The sequence below is a fragment of the Nerophis lumbriciformis genome, linkage group LG16, assembly GCF_033978685.3.
Source record: "Nerophis lumbriciformis linkage group LG16, RoL_Nlum_v2.1, whole genome shotgun sequence".
In the NCBI taxonomy this organism is placed as follows: domain Eukaryota; kingdom Metazoa; phylum Chordata; class Actinopteri; order Syngnathiformes; family Syngnathidae; genus Nerophis; species Nerophis lumbriciformis.
In genome coordinates this window covers 7542099-7562227 of record NC_084563.2, presented here as the reverse complement: position 1 = coordinate 7562227, position 20129 = coordinate 7542099, and positions in this window count along the sequence as shown.

Genomic DNA, 20129 nt, shown 5'->3' with positions numbered 1-20129 from the left:
ACATTTACACACTATTGGCGGGAACTGCCATGCAAGGCGCTAACCAGGCCCATCAGGAGCAAGGGTGACAAGGACACAACGGACGTGACTAGGATGGTAGAAGGTGGGGATTGAACCAGTAACCCTAAGATTGCTGGCACGGCCACTCTCCCAACTTCGCCACGCCGTCCCCTAGACTAGATGTGACCAATCTAAGTCTAAGACTAGATCTGACCAATCTAAGTCTAAGACTAGATCTGACTGGGGTAAATCACACCTTTTTTTTGATTGATTGAAACTTGTATTAGTAGATTGCACAGTACAGTACATATTCCGTACAATTGACCACTAAATGGTAACACCCGAATAAGTTTTTCAACTTGTTTAAGTCGGGGTCCACGTTAATCAATTCATGGTTCACCTAACCTTATCTGTGTCCACACACAACAATGCCACCGTTTAAGACCCCCGCCCCACTCCGTCCACCGGCGCAACGCGACCTAGTACGCATGCGCGGAAAATGCGTACGTCATAGTCACCTCCAGTGTTGCTTTGTGTGCAAGTCCTTAAATTTAACTTATCTGAACAATATCCAGTGTTGTGGTATTTCAATTAACTGGAATTCAGTGTGCTGTGGGGCCCTATTGTAGTGAATCACACCTGAGCCATCATAAATTTATCATATTTTTATTAGACACGTAAACAATGTGAATCACACCTGAGACTTCATAAATTAATCAACTCTTTATTAGACGCGTGAATAATATGACAAAGAACATTTTACATCAATCAATCTAGGGATCTAGATATCTGTTCAGGACACTCCTCACTCTTTTGCCTTCACCTTCATTGTCCATTCCTTATTGGTGACTTTATATACTCTGAACCTAGACGTTGAGTTCGCGACATACATGGCGGACAATAACTGATGCAGTCTGCTTTGCCAGTCCAAATGCATTCGCCATTTTCCGTAGTCTTCCCTCGACGGCCAGGTAATACAAAGCACTAAGTAGCGTCACAGCGGACCCGGACATTGGAAAGTTCTCTTGCCGTCTGAGAAGTGTTGTATCCCAAATAGCTGCAATGGCTTTCTCTTAAGGTATTCATGTGTGATTTCCACAAGCGTCTGTACATGTAGAAGAAGGAGAAACACGGGCATGTCTGGATGACTTGTCTCCATATTTCCAGTGGTTAGCTCCGAGTTACGAAACCGCTTTATTAGGAAGCTGGCTGTGGCGCGTTCTTTCTGACGTCACTTCCTGTGTGGGGCGCAGCCTTTCTGGCGTCACTTCCTCTCCGAACCCAGTTTGTAAGCGATCAATGAGTCCATACAAAGTTAAGAGCCGGAGATTCAAGAAATGCACGGCGCACTTAACCGTGTAAAAAAATGTCCGAGGAGGGGGGGACCTTAAACTCTGGTTTAGTGTGGCTGAAACGGGGCTTAGGCTAAATAATTATTCGTTTAAGGGGTTAAACGACTTAGTGTAGACATGGCCTAAGCCTCAGACTAGATCTGACCAATCTAAGCCTCAGACTAGATCTGGGTTGGGGGGGTGGGGTTTGGTGGTAGCGGGGGTGTATAATGTAGCCCGGAAGAGTTAGGGCTGCATGGGATTCTGGGTATTTGTTCTGTTGTGTTTATGTTGTGTTACGGTGCAGATGTTCTCCCGAAATGTGTTTGCCATTCTTGTTTGGTGTGGGTTCACAGTGTGGCGCATATTAGTAACAGTGTTAAAGTTGTTTTATATGTCCACCGTTGGTGTAACCTGTGTGGCTGTTGACCAAGTATGCCTTGCTGTCATTGACGTGTGCAAGCAGAAGCTGCATACAACATGTGGCAAGGCTGGCATGCTGTTTGAACAGGTTGTAGAGGGCGTTAAATGCTGTGCCATCACGGCACGCCCTTATTATTATTGTTAGGGTGAAAATCTGAGAATATTAGTCCCGGGAGATTTCTGGGAGAGGCACTGAAATCCAGATGTCTCCCGGGAAAAATCGAGGGGGTCGGCAAGTATGCAGCTGAGCCGCATCAGAGTGGTCAGGAGCCGCGGGTTGCCGACCCCTGCCCTAGAACAATCCGGATGGTTCTTTTCCTCTTTGGTCCGGAGGACACAACGTCCATAGGTTCTAAAAACAATTTGAAATGTGGACTCGTCAGACCACTGAACACTTTTCCACTTTGCATCAGTACATCTTAGATGAGCTCAGGCCCAGCGAAGCCGACGGTTTTTCTGGGTGTTGTTGATAAATGGCTTTTTCTTTGCATAGTAGAATTTTAACTTGCACTTACAGATGTAGCGACCAACTGTAGTTACTGACGGTCATTGTCCTGTTGGAACACCCAACTGCGCCCAAGACCCAACCTCCGGGCTGATGATTTTAGCTTGCCCTGAAGAATTTGGAGGTAATCCTCTTTTTTCATTGTCCCATTTAAAGCAGCAGTTCCATTGGCAGCAAAACAGGCCCAGAGCGTAATACTACCACCACCATGCTTAACGGTAGGAATGGTGTCCCTTTAAGTGTGTGACCTTGAAATACCTCTCACCATCATGTCAGGGCTCTATTGTGTGTCCCTTCAAGTGTGTGACCTTGAAATAGCCCTCACCGTCATGTCAGGGCTCTATTGTGTGTCCCTTCAAGTGTGTGACCTTGAAATACCTCTCACCGTCAAGCCAGGGCTCCACTGTGTGTTGTTTTAAGTGTATGACCTTGAAATACCTCTCACTGTCATGTGAGGGCTCTATTGTGTGTCCCTTCAAGGGTGTGACCTTGAAATACCTCTCAACGTCATGTCAGGGCTCTACTGCGTGTCCCTTCAAGTGTGTGACCTTGAAATACCTCTCATCGACATGTCAGGGCTCTATTGTGTGTCCCTTCAAGTGTGTGACCTTGAAATACCTCTCACCGTCAAGCCAGGGCTCCACTGTGTGTTTTAAGTGTGTGACCTTGAAATACCTCTCACCATCATGTCAGGGCTGTATTGTGTGTCCCTTCAAGTGTGTGACGTTGAAATACCTCTCACCGTCAAGCCAGGGCTCCACTGTGTGTTTTAAGTGTGTGACCTTGAAATACCTCTCACTGTCATGTGAGGGCTCTATTGTGTGTCCCTTCAAGGGTGTGACCTTGAAATACCTCTCAACGTCATGTCAGGGCTCTACTGCGTGTCCCTTCAAGTGTGTGACCTTGAAATACCCCTCACCATCATGTCAGGGCTCTATCGTGTGTCCCTTTAAGTGTGTGACCTTGAAATACCCCTAAATGTCATGTCAGCGCTCTATTGTGTGTCCCTTTAAGTGTGTGACCTTGAAATACCTCATCGTCATGTCAGGGCTCTATTGTGTGTCCCTTCAAGTGTGTGACCTTGAAATACCTCTCACCGTCAAGACAGGGCTCCACTGTGTGTTTTAAGTGTGTGACCTTGAAATGCCTCTCACCGTCATGTCAGGGCTCTGTGTGTCCCTTCAAGTGTGTGACCTTGAAATACCTCTCACCATCAAGCCAGGGCTCCACTGTGTGTTGTTTTAAGTGTGTGACCTTGAAATACCTCTCACCGTCATGTCAGGGCTCTATTGTGTGTCCCTTCAAGTGTGTGACCGGTAATAGTGTGTAAAATAAAGTCAGCGGGAAGAGTTTGCTAAGTATAAAAATGAGGTGACATTTTTGAATGAAAGAAACTGCTGTTCTAAATGTGTCCACTAGATGTCGACATAGCAATTCTTTGTACCCCCTGACTACAGAGAAGGCGGAGCTATGTGCTGTGTCAACACTTCCGCGTTTGGACACCACGTACTTAGGCTGTCTATTTTTGATAGGATACAAAATGGGGATTGTAGTGGCCTAGTGGTTAGAGTGTCCGCCCTGAGATGGGTAGGTTGTGAGTTCAAACCCCGGCCGAGTCATACCAAAGACTATAAAAATGGGAGCCATTACCTCCCTGCTTGGCACTCAGCATCAAGGGTTGGAATTGGGGGTTAATCACCAAAAACGATTCCCGGGCGCGGCCACTGCCCACTGCTCCCCTCACCTCCCAGGGGGTGAACAAGGGGATGTGTCAAATGCAGATGGGGATTGTAGTGGCCTAGTGGTTAGAGTGTCCGCCCTGAGATGGGTAGGTTGTGAGTTCAAACCCCGGCCGAGTCATACCAAAGACTATAAAAATGGGAGCCATTACCTCCCTGCTTGGCACTCAGCATCAAGGGTTGGAATTGGGGGTTAAATCACCAAAAACGATTCCCGGGCGCGGCCACTGCCCACTGCTCCCCTCACCTCCCAGGGGGTGAACAAGGGGATGTGTCAAATGCAGAGGACAGATTTCACCACACCTAGTGTGTGTGTGTGTGCCTGGATTGTCAAATATGTGTACCTTTGACATTCCTACACAAATCAATGCTTTTGATAACCGGTACATTTGGCGATGAACTCATGACTGGGGACACATTTTAAATATGCTGAAATTTTACGCAACTCCTTCTAACTTGTGAAATTAGTCCAAATGTTGTGTTGTAAAAGATGCTACATATGTACAGAATATACCACAGGCCCAGTTTGTCTGTACAAATGCAAACAACACCTGGGCGTTGTCACTTTGCTCAATGGAGTTGAGGGACCTCCAACCCCGGATCTCTACTCCTACCGGTGGGGGCTCTTACCAGATGTCGTTAATGTGTTTACACCATCCATCCATCCATCCATCCATTTTCTACCGCTTATTCCCTTTTGGGGTCGCGGGGGGCGCTGGAGCCTATCTCAGCTACAATCCAAACGCTGCTATCCTTTAAGTTCCCCAATGTCCTGGGGGCAATAGCCACCCCTCTTTGGATGAAATGTGATGGACAGCTGCACCCGAAGCTATCTAAGTATTTCTTTAATAGAATATTCCCCCAAAAGATTCTGTGACCAAATACAAATGCATGCCAGTTAACAATTGTATAAGAAAAATGTTCATGTAACAATTCACCTCACTTCAAGTCAGAGCTGTTTTGAACTGGACAGTCAGGACAGGTAAAGGTCAGCAGAGTCCTGTTGAAACAGAATGAATGATATGAGATCGATGAGTAAAGTATTTTAAGCTTCAGTTAAACTCTGAGTCCAATTTTTGGTGAACTTAAATGAGATTGTTAAGACCAAGCGAGGTTTTTTTGTTTGTTTTCCACCTGTTTTTCTTTAAAATGTGAGGCAGTTCATCAGTTTTGCTGAGGCCTCTTCTACCTACTCAGTGGCCTAGTGGTTAGAGTGTCCGCCCTGAGATCGGTAGGTTGTGAGTTCAAACCCCGGCCGAGTCATACCAAAGACTATAAAAAAATGGGACCCATTACCTCCCTGCTTGGCACTCAGCATCAAGGGTTGGAATTGGGGGTTAAATCACCAAAATGATTCCCGGGCGCGGCCACCGCTGCTGCCCACTGCTCCCCTCACCTCCCAGGGGGTGATCAAGGGTGATGGGTCAAATGCAGAGAATAATCTCGCCACACCTAGTGTGTGTGTGACAATCATTGGTACTTTAACTTTAACTTTAATTTTTACACTTCCCTTACCTTGCATCCTTGTTCTTTGATCTGCGCAAAAGGAGAACTAATGAGTATCAGTACTCCTATCAGGCACTTGCCCTCTCCAAAGCCGCGGCAGTGACATGCATCAAAGGCATGTTTGCCAGCGTATGTTAGAATAATTATGTGTAAGTTATCACACAACTCTTATGCTTAAAGGCCGTTGCTATAGTTATTATCAATTGTGCTGAAGTTGTACTTTTCTATCTGTGCAAAGGGACGACTTGCAAATCCAAGATTGCGAGTCGTCTCGTATCAGTGTTTGTGTCCAGAACATCGAGTACCGTGACGCAGACAAAGCAGAGACAGGGCGATATCACGAGTGTCAGCACATTTGCATTTCTGAATAATCATGTATTGTGTCCAACTGGGGCTGCTGAAATTAACCCCCTTCCCTCAGAAGCAGCCTCAGTGATGTAACCAGGGACCTCCCAAATAAATAGAGGAGCACGTGGGTCTGGACCTTAGAGCGTGGTGGGAGATTGTAACTGAGTGTGTAGCCCAAAACGTCTCTCCTCATTGAGCCAAATTGAACTCTGTCTCTGCATGATTCCTTGCTTCTTGTCTGTTTGATGAATGTCATCAGTGTTTGAACCTGACAGTTTTCTAGGCCCTCTTGTTTCTTTGAGACCACTGGAATGTTTATTGATAGTGTCAAACACGGACAATAGTTTTTAGAGGATCCAACATTTAAAGATGAGTAAAAAGTTATTTATGTAATTGTTCATATGTCTCTGATGGGCACATGAATCAGTCTGAGGAGTAAAAGTTGGCACTATTTTCTGTGAACTGTTACCCAACACGTGTAGCTAAAGCATCCACAGCCTCTAGAAATGTGCGTACGACAGCTATGAAGTTTCCGCCGCGTCAACGTCAGTTTTGATATATCTCAACTTTGCCGTGAAAAAGGGCGTACGGCAGGTTTTTATGCGTACGCACGGTTTGTACACGAGGCACCAGGCCTGCAGAGGGCAAACGAGCTACCAGTAGGTCAGAGTAGTCTTCCTCTAAAGAAGACGTTCTTATTCTGCCAAAAAGGTGGGAAAGTGTTTCATAGCAGGCCTTAAGAAGATAATAGTTCCTTGAATCCTTGAAATTAATGTAAAAGTAAAATCAGAACACACATTAATTAGTTTATTTCAAACTATAGGGAATTGTTGATGTTTCTGATTTTTGATGTATATGATTCTGTCCCACTTAACTTCTGGACATTATGGTTCTCTCTGCTACGTTCAATCAGTGCTCTAGTCTTTGAAGATGACATAAAACCTCGGTCTCCTTGGACGCAGGGGCGCCCATGGTAACGTTGCTTGGATGGCAACATATGTTGCTCCAAAACCTGTATGTACCTTTCAGCATTAATGGTGCCTTCACAGATGTGTAAGTTACCCATGTCTTGGGCACTAATACACCCCCATACCATCAAAGATGCTGGCTTTTCAACGTTGCGCCTATAACAATCCGGATGGTTCTTTTCCTCTTTGGTCCGGAGGTCACGACGTCCACAGTTTCCAAAAACAATTTGAAATGTGGACTCGTCAGACTACAGAACACTTTTCCACTTTGTATCAGTCCATCTTAGATGAGCTCAGGCCCAGCGAAGCCGACGGCGTTTCTGGGTGTTGTTGATAAACAGTTTTTGCCTTGCATAGGAGAGTTTTAACTTGCACTTACAGATGTAGCGACCAACTGTAGTTACTGACAGTGGGTTTCTGAAGTGTTCCTGAGCCCATGTGGTGATATCCTTTACACACTGATGTCTCTTGTCGATGCAGTACAGCCTGAGGGATCGAAGGTCTTGGGCTTAGCTGCTTACGTGCAGTGATTTCTCCAGATTCTCTGAACCCTTTGATGATATTACGGACCGTAGATGGTGAAATCCCTAAATTCCTTGCAATAGCTGGTTGAGAAAGGTTTTTCTTAAACTGTTCAACAATTTGCTCACGCATTTGTTGACAAAGTGGTGACCCTCGACCCATCCTTGTTTGTGAATGACTGAGCATTTCATGGAATCTACTTTTATACCCAATCATGGCACCCACCTGTTCCCAATTTGCCTGTTCACCTGTGGGATGTTCCAAATAACTATTAAAATGTCCCATCATGCTACTCGGAACTGCAAATAGTTGCTAAAGAAATACATCTAACCAGTTAGTTTCTGGTTTTGGTTTAAAAGATCCTGTTAAAGTTCTTGCAGTGGAAAAGGGCCTGTTGTTTGCTAAATGTTTTTTAAATGTTTGCTAATTACTGTTTGAATGTGTTTGCCAAATACTGTGACTGTGTTTTCTAATTACCGTTTGATCATGTTTGCTAAATACTGTGACTGTCTTTGCTAAGTAATGTTTGAATATTTTTGCTAAATACTGTGACTGTGTTTGCTAAATACTGTGACTGTATTTGCTAAGTACCGTTTGAATATGTTTTCTAAATACTGTGACTGTGTTTGCTAATTACTGTTTGAATATGTTTGCTAAATACTGTGGCTGTGTTTGCTAATTACTGTTTGAATATGTTTGATACATACTGTGACTGTTTGCCAATTGCTGTTTGAATGTTTGCTAAATATTGTGACTGTTTGCTAATTACTGTTTGAACATGTTCACAAAATACTGTGACGGTTTGCTAATTACTGTTTGAGTATGTTAGCTAATTACTGTTTGAGTATGTTTGCTAAATACTGTGACTGTGTTTGCTAATTACTGTTTGAATATGTTTGCTAATTACTGTTTGAATATGTTTGCTAAATACTGTGACTGTTTGCTAATTACTGTTTGAATATGTTTGCTAAATACTGTGACTGTGTTTGCTAATTACTGTTTGAATATGTTTGCTAAACACTGAGACTGTGTTTGCTAATTACTGTTTGAATATATTTGCTAAATACTGTGACTGTGTTTGCTAATTTCTGTTTGAATAAGTTTGCTAAATACTGTGACTGTTTGCCAATTGCTGTTTGAATATGTTTGCTAAATATTGTTACTGTTTGCTAATTACTGTTTGAAAATGTTCACAAAATACTGTGACTGTGTTTGCTAATTACTGTGAATGTGTTTGCTAAATACTCTGACTGTCTTTGCTAAGTACTGTTTGAATAAGTTTGCTAAATACTGTGACTGTGTTTGCTAATTACCATTTGAATATGTTTGCTAAATACTGTGACTGTCTTTGCTAATTACTGTTTGAATATGTTTGCTAAATACTGTGACTGTGTTTGCTAATTACTGTTTGAATATGTTTGATACATTCTGTGACTGTTTGCCAATTGCAGTTTGAATTTGTTTGCTAAATATCATGACTGTTTGCTAGTTACTGTTTGAACATGTTCACAAAATACTGTGGCTGTTTGCTAATTACTGTTTGAGTATGTTTGCTAATTAATGTTTGAGTATGTTTGCTAAATACTGTCACTGTGTTTGCTAATTACTGTTTGAATATGTTTGCTAATTACTGTTTGAATATGTTTGCTAAATACTGTGACTCTTTGCTAATTACTCTTTGAATATGTTTGCTAAATACTGGGACTGTGTTTGCTAATTACTGTTTGAATATGTTTGCTAAACACTGGGACTGTGTTTGCTAATTACTGTTTGAATATATTTGCTAAATACTGTGACTGTGTTTGCTAATTTCTGTTTGAATACGTTTGCTAAATACTGTGACTGTTTGCCAATTGCTGTTTGAATATGTTTGCTAAATATTGTGACTGTGTTTGCTAATTACTGTGAATGTGTTTGTTAAATACTCTGACTGTCTTTGCTAAGTACTGTTTGAATAAGTTTGCTAAATACTGTGACTGTGTTTGCTAAATATTGTGACAGTGTTTGCTAATTACCGTTTGAATATGTTTGCTAAATACTGTGACTGTCTTTGCTAATTACTGTTTGAATATTTTGCTAAATACTGTGACTGTGTTTGCTAATTACTGTTAGAATATGATTGATACATACTGTGACTGTTTGCCAATTGCTGTTTGAATATGTTTGCTAAATATTGTGACTGTTTGCTAATTACTGTTTGAACATGTTCACAAAATACTGTGACTGTTTGCTAATTACTGTTTGAGTATGTTTGCTAATTACTGTTTGAGTATGTTTGCTAAATACTGTCACTGTGTTTGCTAATTACTGTTTGAATATGTTTGCTAATTACTGTTTGAATATGTTTGCTAAATACTGTGACTGTTTGCTAATTACTGTTTGAATATGTTTGCTTAATACTGTGACTGTGTTTTCTAATTACTGTTTGAATATGTTTGCTAAATACTGGGACTGTGTTTGCTAATTACTGTTTGAATATGTTTGGTAAATACTGTGACTGTGTTTGCTAAATAATGTGACTGTTTGCTAATTACTGTTTGAATATGTTCGCTGAATACTGTGACTGTGTTTGCTAATTACTGTTTGAATATGTTTGCTAAATACTGTGACTGTTTGCCAATTACTGTTTGAACATGTTCACAAAATACTGTGACTGTGTTTGCTAATTGCTGTTTGAACATGTTCACAAAATACTGTGACTGTGCTTGCTAATTACTGTTTGAGTATGTTTGCTCAGTACTGTGACTGTGTTTGCTAATTACTGTTTGAGTATGTTTGCTAAATACTGTGACTGTGTTTGATAATTACTGTTTGAATATGTTTGCTAAATACTGTGACTGTTTGCTAATTACTGTTTGAATATGTTTGCTAAATACTGTGACTGTGTTTGCTAATTACTGTTTGAATATGTTTGCTAAATACTGGGACTGTGTTTTCTAATTACTGTTTGAATATGTTTGCTAAATACTGTGACTGTGTTTGCTAATTACTGTTTGAATATGTTTGCTAAATACTGGGACTGTGTTTGCTAATTTCTGTTTGAGTATGTTTGCTAAATACTGTGACTGTGTTTGCTAATTACTGTTTGAATAAGTTTGCTAAATACTAGGACTGTGTTTGCTAATTTATGTTTGAATATGTTTGCTAAATACTGTGACTGTGTTTGCTAAATAATGTGACTGTGTTTGCTAATTACTGTTCGAATATATTTGCTAAATAATGTGACTGTGTTTGCTCATTACTGTTCGAATATATTTGCTAAATAATGGGACTGTGTTTGCTAATTCTGTTTGAATATGTTTGCTAAAAACTGTGACTGTGTTTGCTAAATAATGTGACTGTGTTTGCTAATTACTCTTTGAATATGTTCCCTGAACACTGTGACTGTGTTTGCTAATTACTGTTTGAATACGTTTGCTAAATACTGTGACTGTTTGCCAATTACTGTTTGAATATGTTTGCTAAATATTGTGAATGTTTGCTAATTACTGTTTGAACATGTTCACAAAATACTGTGACTGTTTTTGCTAATTACTGTTTGAGTATGTTTGCTAAGTACTGTGACTGTTTGCTAATTACTGTTTAAGTATGTTTGCTAAATACTGCGACTGTGTTTGCTAATTACTGCTTGAGTATGTTTGCTAAATACTGTGACTGTGTTTGCTAAATAATGTGACTGTGTTTGCTAGTTACTGTTTGAATATATTTTATAAATACTGTGACTGTGTTTGCTAATTACTGTTTGAATATGTTTGCTAAATACTGTGAGTGTTTGCCAATTTCTGTTTGAATATGTTTGCTAAATATTGTGAATGTTTGCTAATTACTGTTTGAACATGTTCACAAAATACTGTGACTGTTTGCTAATTACTGTTTGAGTATGTTTGCTAATTACTGTTTGAACATGTTCACAAAATACTGTGACTGTTTGCTAATTACTGTTTGAGTATGTTTGCTAATTACTGTTTGAGTATGTTTGCTAAATAATGTGACTGTGTTAGCTATTTACTGTTTGAGTATGTTTGCTAAGTACTGTGACTGTGTTTGCTAATTACTGTTTGAACATGTTCACAAAATACTGTGACTGTTTGCTAATTACTGTTTGAGTATGTTTGCTAAATAGTGTGACTGTGTTTGCTAATTACTGTTTGAATATGTTTGCTAATTACTGTTTGAATATGTTTGCTTAATACTGTGACTGTTTGCTAATTACTGTTTGAATATGTTTGCTTAATACTGTGACTGTGTTTTCTAATTACTGTTTGAATATGTTTGCTAAATACTGGGACTGTGTTTGCTAATTACTGTTTGAATATGCTTGCTAAATACTGTGACTGTGTTTGCTAAATAATGTGACTGTTTGCTAATTACTCTTTGAATATGTTTGCTGAACACTGTGACTTTGTTTGCTAATTACTGTTTGAATATGTTTGCTAAATACTGTGACTGTTTGCCAATTACTGTTTGAATATGTTTGCTAAATATTGTGAATGTTTGCTACTTACTGTTTGAACATGTTCACAAAATACTGTGACTGTTTTTGCTAATTACTGTTTGAGTAGGTTTGCTAAGTACTGTGACTGTGTTTGCTAATTACTGTTTAAGTATGTTTGCTAAATACTGTGACTGTGTTTGCTAAATACTGTTTGAGCATGTTTGCTAAAAACTGTGACTGTGTTTGCTAATTACTGTTTGAATATGTTTGCTAAATACTGTGACTGTTTGCTAATTACTGTTTGAATATGTTTGCTAAATACTGTGACTGTGTTTGCTAATTACTGTTTCAATATGTTTGCTAAATACTGGGACTGTGTTTTCTAATTACTGTTTGAATATGTTTGCTAAATACTGTGACTGTGTTTGCTAATTACTGTTTGAATATGTTTGCTAAATACTGGGACTGTGTTTGCTAATTTCTGTTTGAGTATGTTTGCTAAATACTGTGACTGTGTTTGCTAATTACTGTTTGAATAAGTTTGCTAAATACTAGGACTGTGTTTGCTAATTTATGTTTGAATATGTTTGCTAAATACTGTGACTGTTTGCTAAATAATGTGACTGTGTTTGCTAATTACTGTTCTAATATATTTGCTAAATAATGTGACTGTGTTTGCTAATTACTGTTCGAATATATTTGCTAAATAATGGGACTGTTTGCTAATTCTGTTTGAATATGTTTGCTAAATACTGTGACTGTGTTTGCTAAATAATGTGACTGTGTTTGCTAATTACTCTTTGAATATGTTCCCTGAACACTGTGACTGTGTTTGCTAATTACTGTTTGAATACGTTTGCTAAATACTGTGACTGTTTGCCAATTGCTGTTTGAATATGTTTGCTAGATATTGTGAATGTTTGCTAATTACTGTTTGAGCATGTTCACAAAACACTGGGACTGTTTTTGCTAATTACTGTTTGAGTATGTTTGCTAAGTACTGTGACTGTGTTTGCTAATTACTGTTTAAGTATGTTTGCTAAATACTGCGACTGTGTTTGCTAATTACTGTTTGAGTATGTTTGCTAAATACTGTGACTGTGTTTGATAATTACTGTTTGAGTATGTTTGCTAAATACTGTGACTGTGTTTGCTAATTACTGTTTGAGTATGTTTGCTAAATACTGTGACTGTGTTTGCTAATTACTGTTTGAGTATGTTTGCTAAGTACTGTGACTGTGTTTGCTAATTACTGTTTGAGTATGTTTGCTAAATACTGTGACTGTGTTTGCTAATTACTGTTTGAGTATGTTTGCTAAGTACTGTGACTGTGTTTGCTAATTACTGTTTGAGTATGTTTGTTAAATACTGTTACTGTGTTTGATAATTACTGTTTGAATATGTTTGCTAAGTACTGTGACTGTGTTTGCTAATTACTGTTTGAGTATGTTTGCTAATTACTGTTTGAGTATGTTTGCTAAGTACTGTGACTGTGTTTGCTAATTACTGTTTGAGTATGTTTGCTAAATACTGTGACTGTGTTTGCTAATTACTGTTTGAGTATGTTTGCTAAATATTGTGACTGTGGTTGCGAATTACTGCTTGAATATATTTCCTCTCTTTCTCCTTCTTGTCCTTCTTCTTGTGCTCTTCTTGTTGTTTTGCCTCTTCTCCCCTCATAATGTTACAGGTTATTAAGGGTTTGGGGCACAGAATTTTACAGGTTATTAGGGGTTTGGGGCACAGAATTTTACAGGTTATTAGGGGTTTGGAGCACATAATGTTACAGTTTATTAGGGATTTGGGGCACATAATTTTACAGGTTATTAGGGGTTTGGGGCACAGAATGTTACAGGTTATTAGGGGTTTGGGGCATCTAACGATTGCGGGACGACGATTCGATCCAGAATAGATTCTCGATTCAGACCAATCCTCACAAAGTATGATTTGGAATAATCATCACAATAAACCTTTTTCAAAACAGGTTACAGGTTAGAAAAGCTCCTTCCGGTTGTACGGACATGACCTGAAAACCTTGTTTTTAAAGTTCCATCCACCTTCTTCCCCTTATTCAAAGTGTGGTCGCGAGGGCAGCAGCCTAAGCGGGGTATCCCAGACTTCCCAGTTCCCAGGCCAGCTGGGAGACATAGTCTCTCCAACATGTCCTGGGTCTTCCCCCTGATCTCCTTGTCATATTATTGTTAGGAAATAATGTCGACTCACCCGACCAATCTTCATGTGCATTGGTGCTAACAACAAGAATGTATTGTTGGCAATGTGATGCTAACCTGCGCTCTGGTGCTAACTCCATTAGCAGCACCATGTTGTGCTTGAAGAGTTTTTGTGTTCAGTGTTTGTCCTTGCAGTCGCCTCTCTGAATACCAACCAGGAACAATGTCACATGTTTGTATTCATGAGCGCAACCAGCCCGCCTGCCAGCCTCGCCATTATACGCAGACGCCACCGGCCTGCACTGTCAAACGCTATCGGAGAGTCCCCGTCGTGCTCAATATCACTCTCTCTCTCTCTCTCTCTCTCTCTCTCTCTCTCTCTCTCTCTCTCTCTCTCTCTCTCTCTCTCTCTCTCTCTCTCTCTCTCTCTCTCTCTCTCTCTCTCTACACACACACACGCACGCGCACACACACACATTCTTGTATTTATTACTTTCTTGAGCCCTGAGAAAAATGCCTCCCTCTTTAGGACCAGCCTTTCTAGATATATAAAGAAGTGTATTTACAACATTAATAATATATACATACTATGCAAATATAAAAAAGCTTGTTGTGAAAAATGAGTTGGAATTTCACAAGAAAAAGGTCACAATTTCACAAGAAAAACTTAGAATGTTGGCAGTATTATAATAAAAGTCCTCATTTTACTCAACGCAAGTCAATATTTTACAAGAAAAACTGAATATTTGTGCAATATTATGATAAAAGTGGGAATTTTACTCAACAGTCGCAATTTTACAAGAAAAGCATGTTGGCAACTTTATTAAAGGAGTCGTAATTTTACTCGACAAAAGTCACAATTTTATAAGAAAACTTTCAATTTTTGCCAATGTTATAATAATAATCGGAATTTTACTTGTCATAATTTTACTCAAAAAGTGTCCCTATTTTACAAGAACAACCCAGGAATTAGCAATATTGTGATAAAAGTCTGAATTTTATATGACAAGTGTCACCGTTTTGCATTAAAAAGTCGTAATTTTACGAGAAAATGTTTTAATATTACAAAACAGAAAGAATGTGACAAATTGTTCCCAATTTTATAAGAAAAAAGTCGACACATTGTGAGAAAAAGACTGCTTTTAGTTAATTTATTTTGTAAAAAATTGTTTTGTTTGTAATTGGTTTTTACTTCAAGTTATGACAGTATGTCTCTATATACATATTTATTTTACTTTTTTAAACGGGACAAGTGGTAGAAATCGGATGCATGAATGGATAATTAATTTTGGCCAAAGGGGGCGCATTTCAATTTCTTACACACACTTGTGATTTCATATGTTGGCCAGAGGGGGAGCACTTTTAAAAGCGACACACAGTCAATTTGAAAAATCCCTCCTTTTTGGGACCATGATTTCGGTCCTAACTTGTTCACCGGTCCTCATATGGAAGCTACTTTTCCTTGTTGATGGCTATCAACAAGAACACACACACACACACACACACACACACACACACACGCACACACACACACACACATTCTTGTATTTATTACCTTCTTGAGACCTGAGAAAAATGCCTCCCTCTTTAGGACCAGCCCTTCTAGATATATAAAGAAGTGTATTTACAACATTAATAATATATACATACTATGCAAATATAAAAAAGCTTGTTGTGAAAAATGAGTTGGAATTTCACAAGAAAAAGGTCACAATTTCACAAGAAAAACTTAGAATGTTGGCAGTATTATAATAAAAGTCCTCATTTTACTCAACGCAAGTCAATATTTTACAAGAAAAACGGAATATTTGTGCAATATTATGATAAAAGTGGGAATTTTACTCAACAGACGCAATTTTAAAAGAAAAGCTTTACATGTTGGCAACTTTATTAAAGGAGTCGTAATTTTACTCGACAAAAGTCACAATTTTATAAGAAAACTTTCAAATTTTGCCAATGTTATAATAATAATCTGATTTTTACTTGTCATAATTTTACTCAAAAAGTTTCCCTATTTTACAAGAACAACCCAGAAATTAGCAATATTGTGATAAAAGTCTGAATTTTATATGACAAGTGTCACCGTTTTGCATTAAAAAGTCGTAATTTTACGAGAAAATATTTTAATATTACAAAACAGAAAGAATGTGACAAATTGTTCCCAATTTTATAAGAAAAAAGTCGACACATTGTGAGAAAAAGACTGCTTTTAGTTCATTTATTTTGTAAAAAATTGTTTTGTTTGTAATTGGTTTTTACTTCAAGTTATGACAGTATGTCTGTATTTACATATTTATTTTAATTTTTTGAACGGGACAAGTGGTAGAAAATGGATGTATGAATGGATAATTAATTTTGGCTAAAGGGGGCGCATTTCAATGTCTTACACACACTTGTTATTTCATATGTTGGCCAGAGGGGGAGCACTTTTAAAAGCGACACACAGTCAATTTGAAAAATCCCTCCTTTTTGGGACCATGATTTCGGTCCTAACTTGTTCACCGGTCCTCATATGGAAGCTACTTTTCCTTGTTGATGGCTATCAACAAGAACACACACACACACACACACACACACACACACACACACACACTCTTGTATTTAATATATGTATGTAATATATACATACTATGCAAATATAAAAAAGCTTGTTGTGAAAAATGAGTTGGAATTTCACAAGAAAAAGGTCACAATTTCACAAGAAAAACTTAGAATGTTGGCAGTATTATAATAAAAGTCCTCATTTTACTCAACGCAAGTCAATATTTTACAAGAAAAACTGAATATTTGTGCAATATTATGATAAAAGTGGGAATTTTACTCAACAGTCGCAATTTTAAAAGAAAAGCTTTACATGTTGGCAACTTTATTAAAGGAGTCGTAATTTTTCTCGACAAAAGTCACAATTTTATAAGAAAACTTTCAAATTTTGCCAATGTTATAATAATAATCGGAATTTTACTTGTCATAATTTTACTCAAAAAGTTTCCCTAATCAAATCAAATCAAATCAACTTTATTTATAGAGCACATTTAAAATTTACCACAGGGGTAGCCAAAGTCCCTATTTTACAAGAACAACCCAGAAATGAGCAATATTGTGATAAAAGTCTGAATTTTATATTACAAATGTCACCGTTTTGCAAGAAAAAGTCGTAATTTTACGAGAAAATATTTTAATATTACAAAACAGAAAGAATGTGACAAATTGTTCCCAATTTTATAAGAAAAAAGTCGACACATTGTGAGAAAAAGACTGCTTTTAGTTCATTTATTTTGTAAAAAATTGTTTTGTTTGTAATTGGTTTTTACTTCAAGTTATGACAGTATGTCTCTATATACATATTTATTTTACTTTTTTGAACGGGACAAGTGGTTGAATTTGGATGCATGAATGGATAATAAATTTTGGCCAAACGGGGCGCATTTCAATTTCTTACACACACTTGTTATTTCATATGTTGGCCAGAGGGGGAGCACTTTTAAAAGCGACACACAGTCAATTTGAAAAATCCCTCCTTTTTGGGACCATGATTTCGGTCCTAACTTGTTCACCGGTCCTCATATGGAAGCTACTTTTCCTTGTTGATGGCTATCAACAAGAACATACACACACACACACACACACACACACACACTTGTATTTAATATATGTATGTAATATATACATACTATGCAAATATAAAAAAGCTTGTTGTGAAAAATGAGTTGGAATTTCACAAGAAAAAGGTCACAATTTCACAAGAAAAACTTAGAATGTTGGCAGTATTATAATAAAAGTCCTCATTTTACTCAACGCAAGTCAATATTTTACAAGAAAAACTGAATATTTGTGCAATATTATGATAAAAGTTGGAATTTTACTCAACAGTCGCAATTTTACAAGAAAAGCTTTACATTTTGGCAACTTTATTAAAGGAGTCGTAATTTTACTCGACAAAAGTCACAATTTTATAAGAAAACTTTCAAATTTTTCCAATGTTATAATAATAATCGGAATTTTACTTGTCATAATTTTACTCAAAAAGTTTCCCTATTTTACAAGAACAACCCAGGAATTAGCAATATTGTGATAAAAGTCTGAATTTTATATGACAAATGTCACCGTTTTGCATTAAAAAGTCGTAATTTTACGAGAAAATATTTTAATATTACAAAACAGAAAGAATGTCACAAATTGTTCCCAATTTTATAAGAAAAAAGTCGACACATTGTGAGAAAAAGACTGCTTTTAGTTAATTTATTTTGTAAAAAATTGTTTTGTTTGTAATTGGTTTTTACTTCAAGTTATGACAGTATGTCTCTATATACATATTTATTTTACTTTTTTGAACGGGACAAGTGGTTGAATTTGGATGCATGAATGGATAATTAATTTTGGCCAAAGGGGGCGCATTTCAATTTCTTACACACACTTGTTATTTCATATGTTGGCCAGAGGGGGAGCACTTTTAAAAGCGACACACAGTCAATTTGAAAAATCCCTCCTTTTTGGGACCATGATTTCGGTCCTAACTTGTTCACCGGTCCTCATATGGAAGCTACTTTTCCTTGTTGATGGCTATCAAGAAGAACACACACACACACACACACACACACACACACACTTGTATTTATTACCTTCTTGAGACCTGAGAAAAATGCCTCCCTCTTTAGGACCAGCCCTTCTAGATATATAAAGAAGTGTATTTACAACATGAATAATATATGCATATTATGCAAATATAAAAAAGATTGTTGTGAAAAATGAGTTGGAATTTCACAAGAAAAAGGTCACAATTTCACAAGAAAAACTTAGAATGTTGGCAGTATTATAATAAAAGTCATAATTTACTTAACGCAAGTCAATATTTTACAAGAAAAACTGAATATTTGTGCAATATTATGATAAAAGTGGGAATTTTACTCAACATTCGCAATTTTACAAGAAAAGCTTTACATGTTGGCAACTTTATTAAAGGAGTCGTAATTTTTCTCGACAAAAGTCACACTTTTATAAGAAAACTTTAAAATTTTGCCAATGTTATAATAATAATCGGAATTTTACTTGGCAAAATTATGACAAAAGTCATAATTTTACTCAAAAAATGTCACTATTTTACAAAAACAAACAAAAAATTGGCAATATTGTGATACAAGTCAGAATTTTAAATGACAAATGTCACCTTTTGCATTAAAAAGTCATAATTTTATGAGAAAGTATTGAAATATTACAAAACAGAAAGAATACGAGAAATTGTTCCCAATTTTATAAAAATAAAAAAAAGTCGACACATTGTGAAAAAAAGACTGCTTTTACTTATTACATGTTTAAAAAAATGTTTTGTTTGTAATTGGTTTTTAATCTTCATTATTTACTTCAAGTTATGACAATATGTCTCTATATACATATTTATTTTACTTTTTTGAACGGGACAAGTGGTTGAATTTGGATGCATGAATGGATAATTAATTTTGGCCAAAGGGGGCGCATTTCAATTTCTTACACACACTTGTTATTTCATATGTTGGCCAGAGGGGGCGCACTTTTAAAAGTGACACACAATCAATTTGAAAAATCCCTCCTTTTTGGGATCATGATTTCGGTCCTAACTTGTTCACCGGTCGTCATATGGAAGCTACTTTTCCTTGTTGATGGCTATCAACAAGAACACACAAGCACACACACACACACACACACACACACACACACACACACACACACACTTGTATTTATTACCTTCTTGAGACCTGAGAAAAATGCCTCCCTCTTTAGGACCAGCCCTTCTAGATATATAAAGAAGTGTATTTACAACATGAATAATATATGCATATTATGCAAATATAAAAAAGCTTGTTGTGAAAAATGAGTTGGAATTTCACAAGAAAAAGGTCACATTTTCACAAGAAAAACTTTTTGGCAGTATTATAATAAAAGTCGTAATTTTACACAACGCAAGTCAAACATTTTACAAGAAAAAACTGAACATTTGTGCAATGTTATGATAAAAGTTGGAATTTTTCTCAATAACAGTCGCAATTTTACATGAAAAGCTTTACATTTTGGCAACTTTATTAAAGGAGTCGTCATTTTACTCAATAAAAGTCACAATTTTATAGGAAAACTAAATGTTGGCAATTTTATAATAGTAAATCGGAATTTTACTTGGCAAAACGATGCTAAAAGTCATCATTTTAATCAA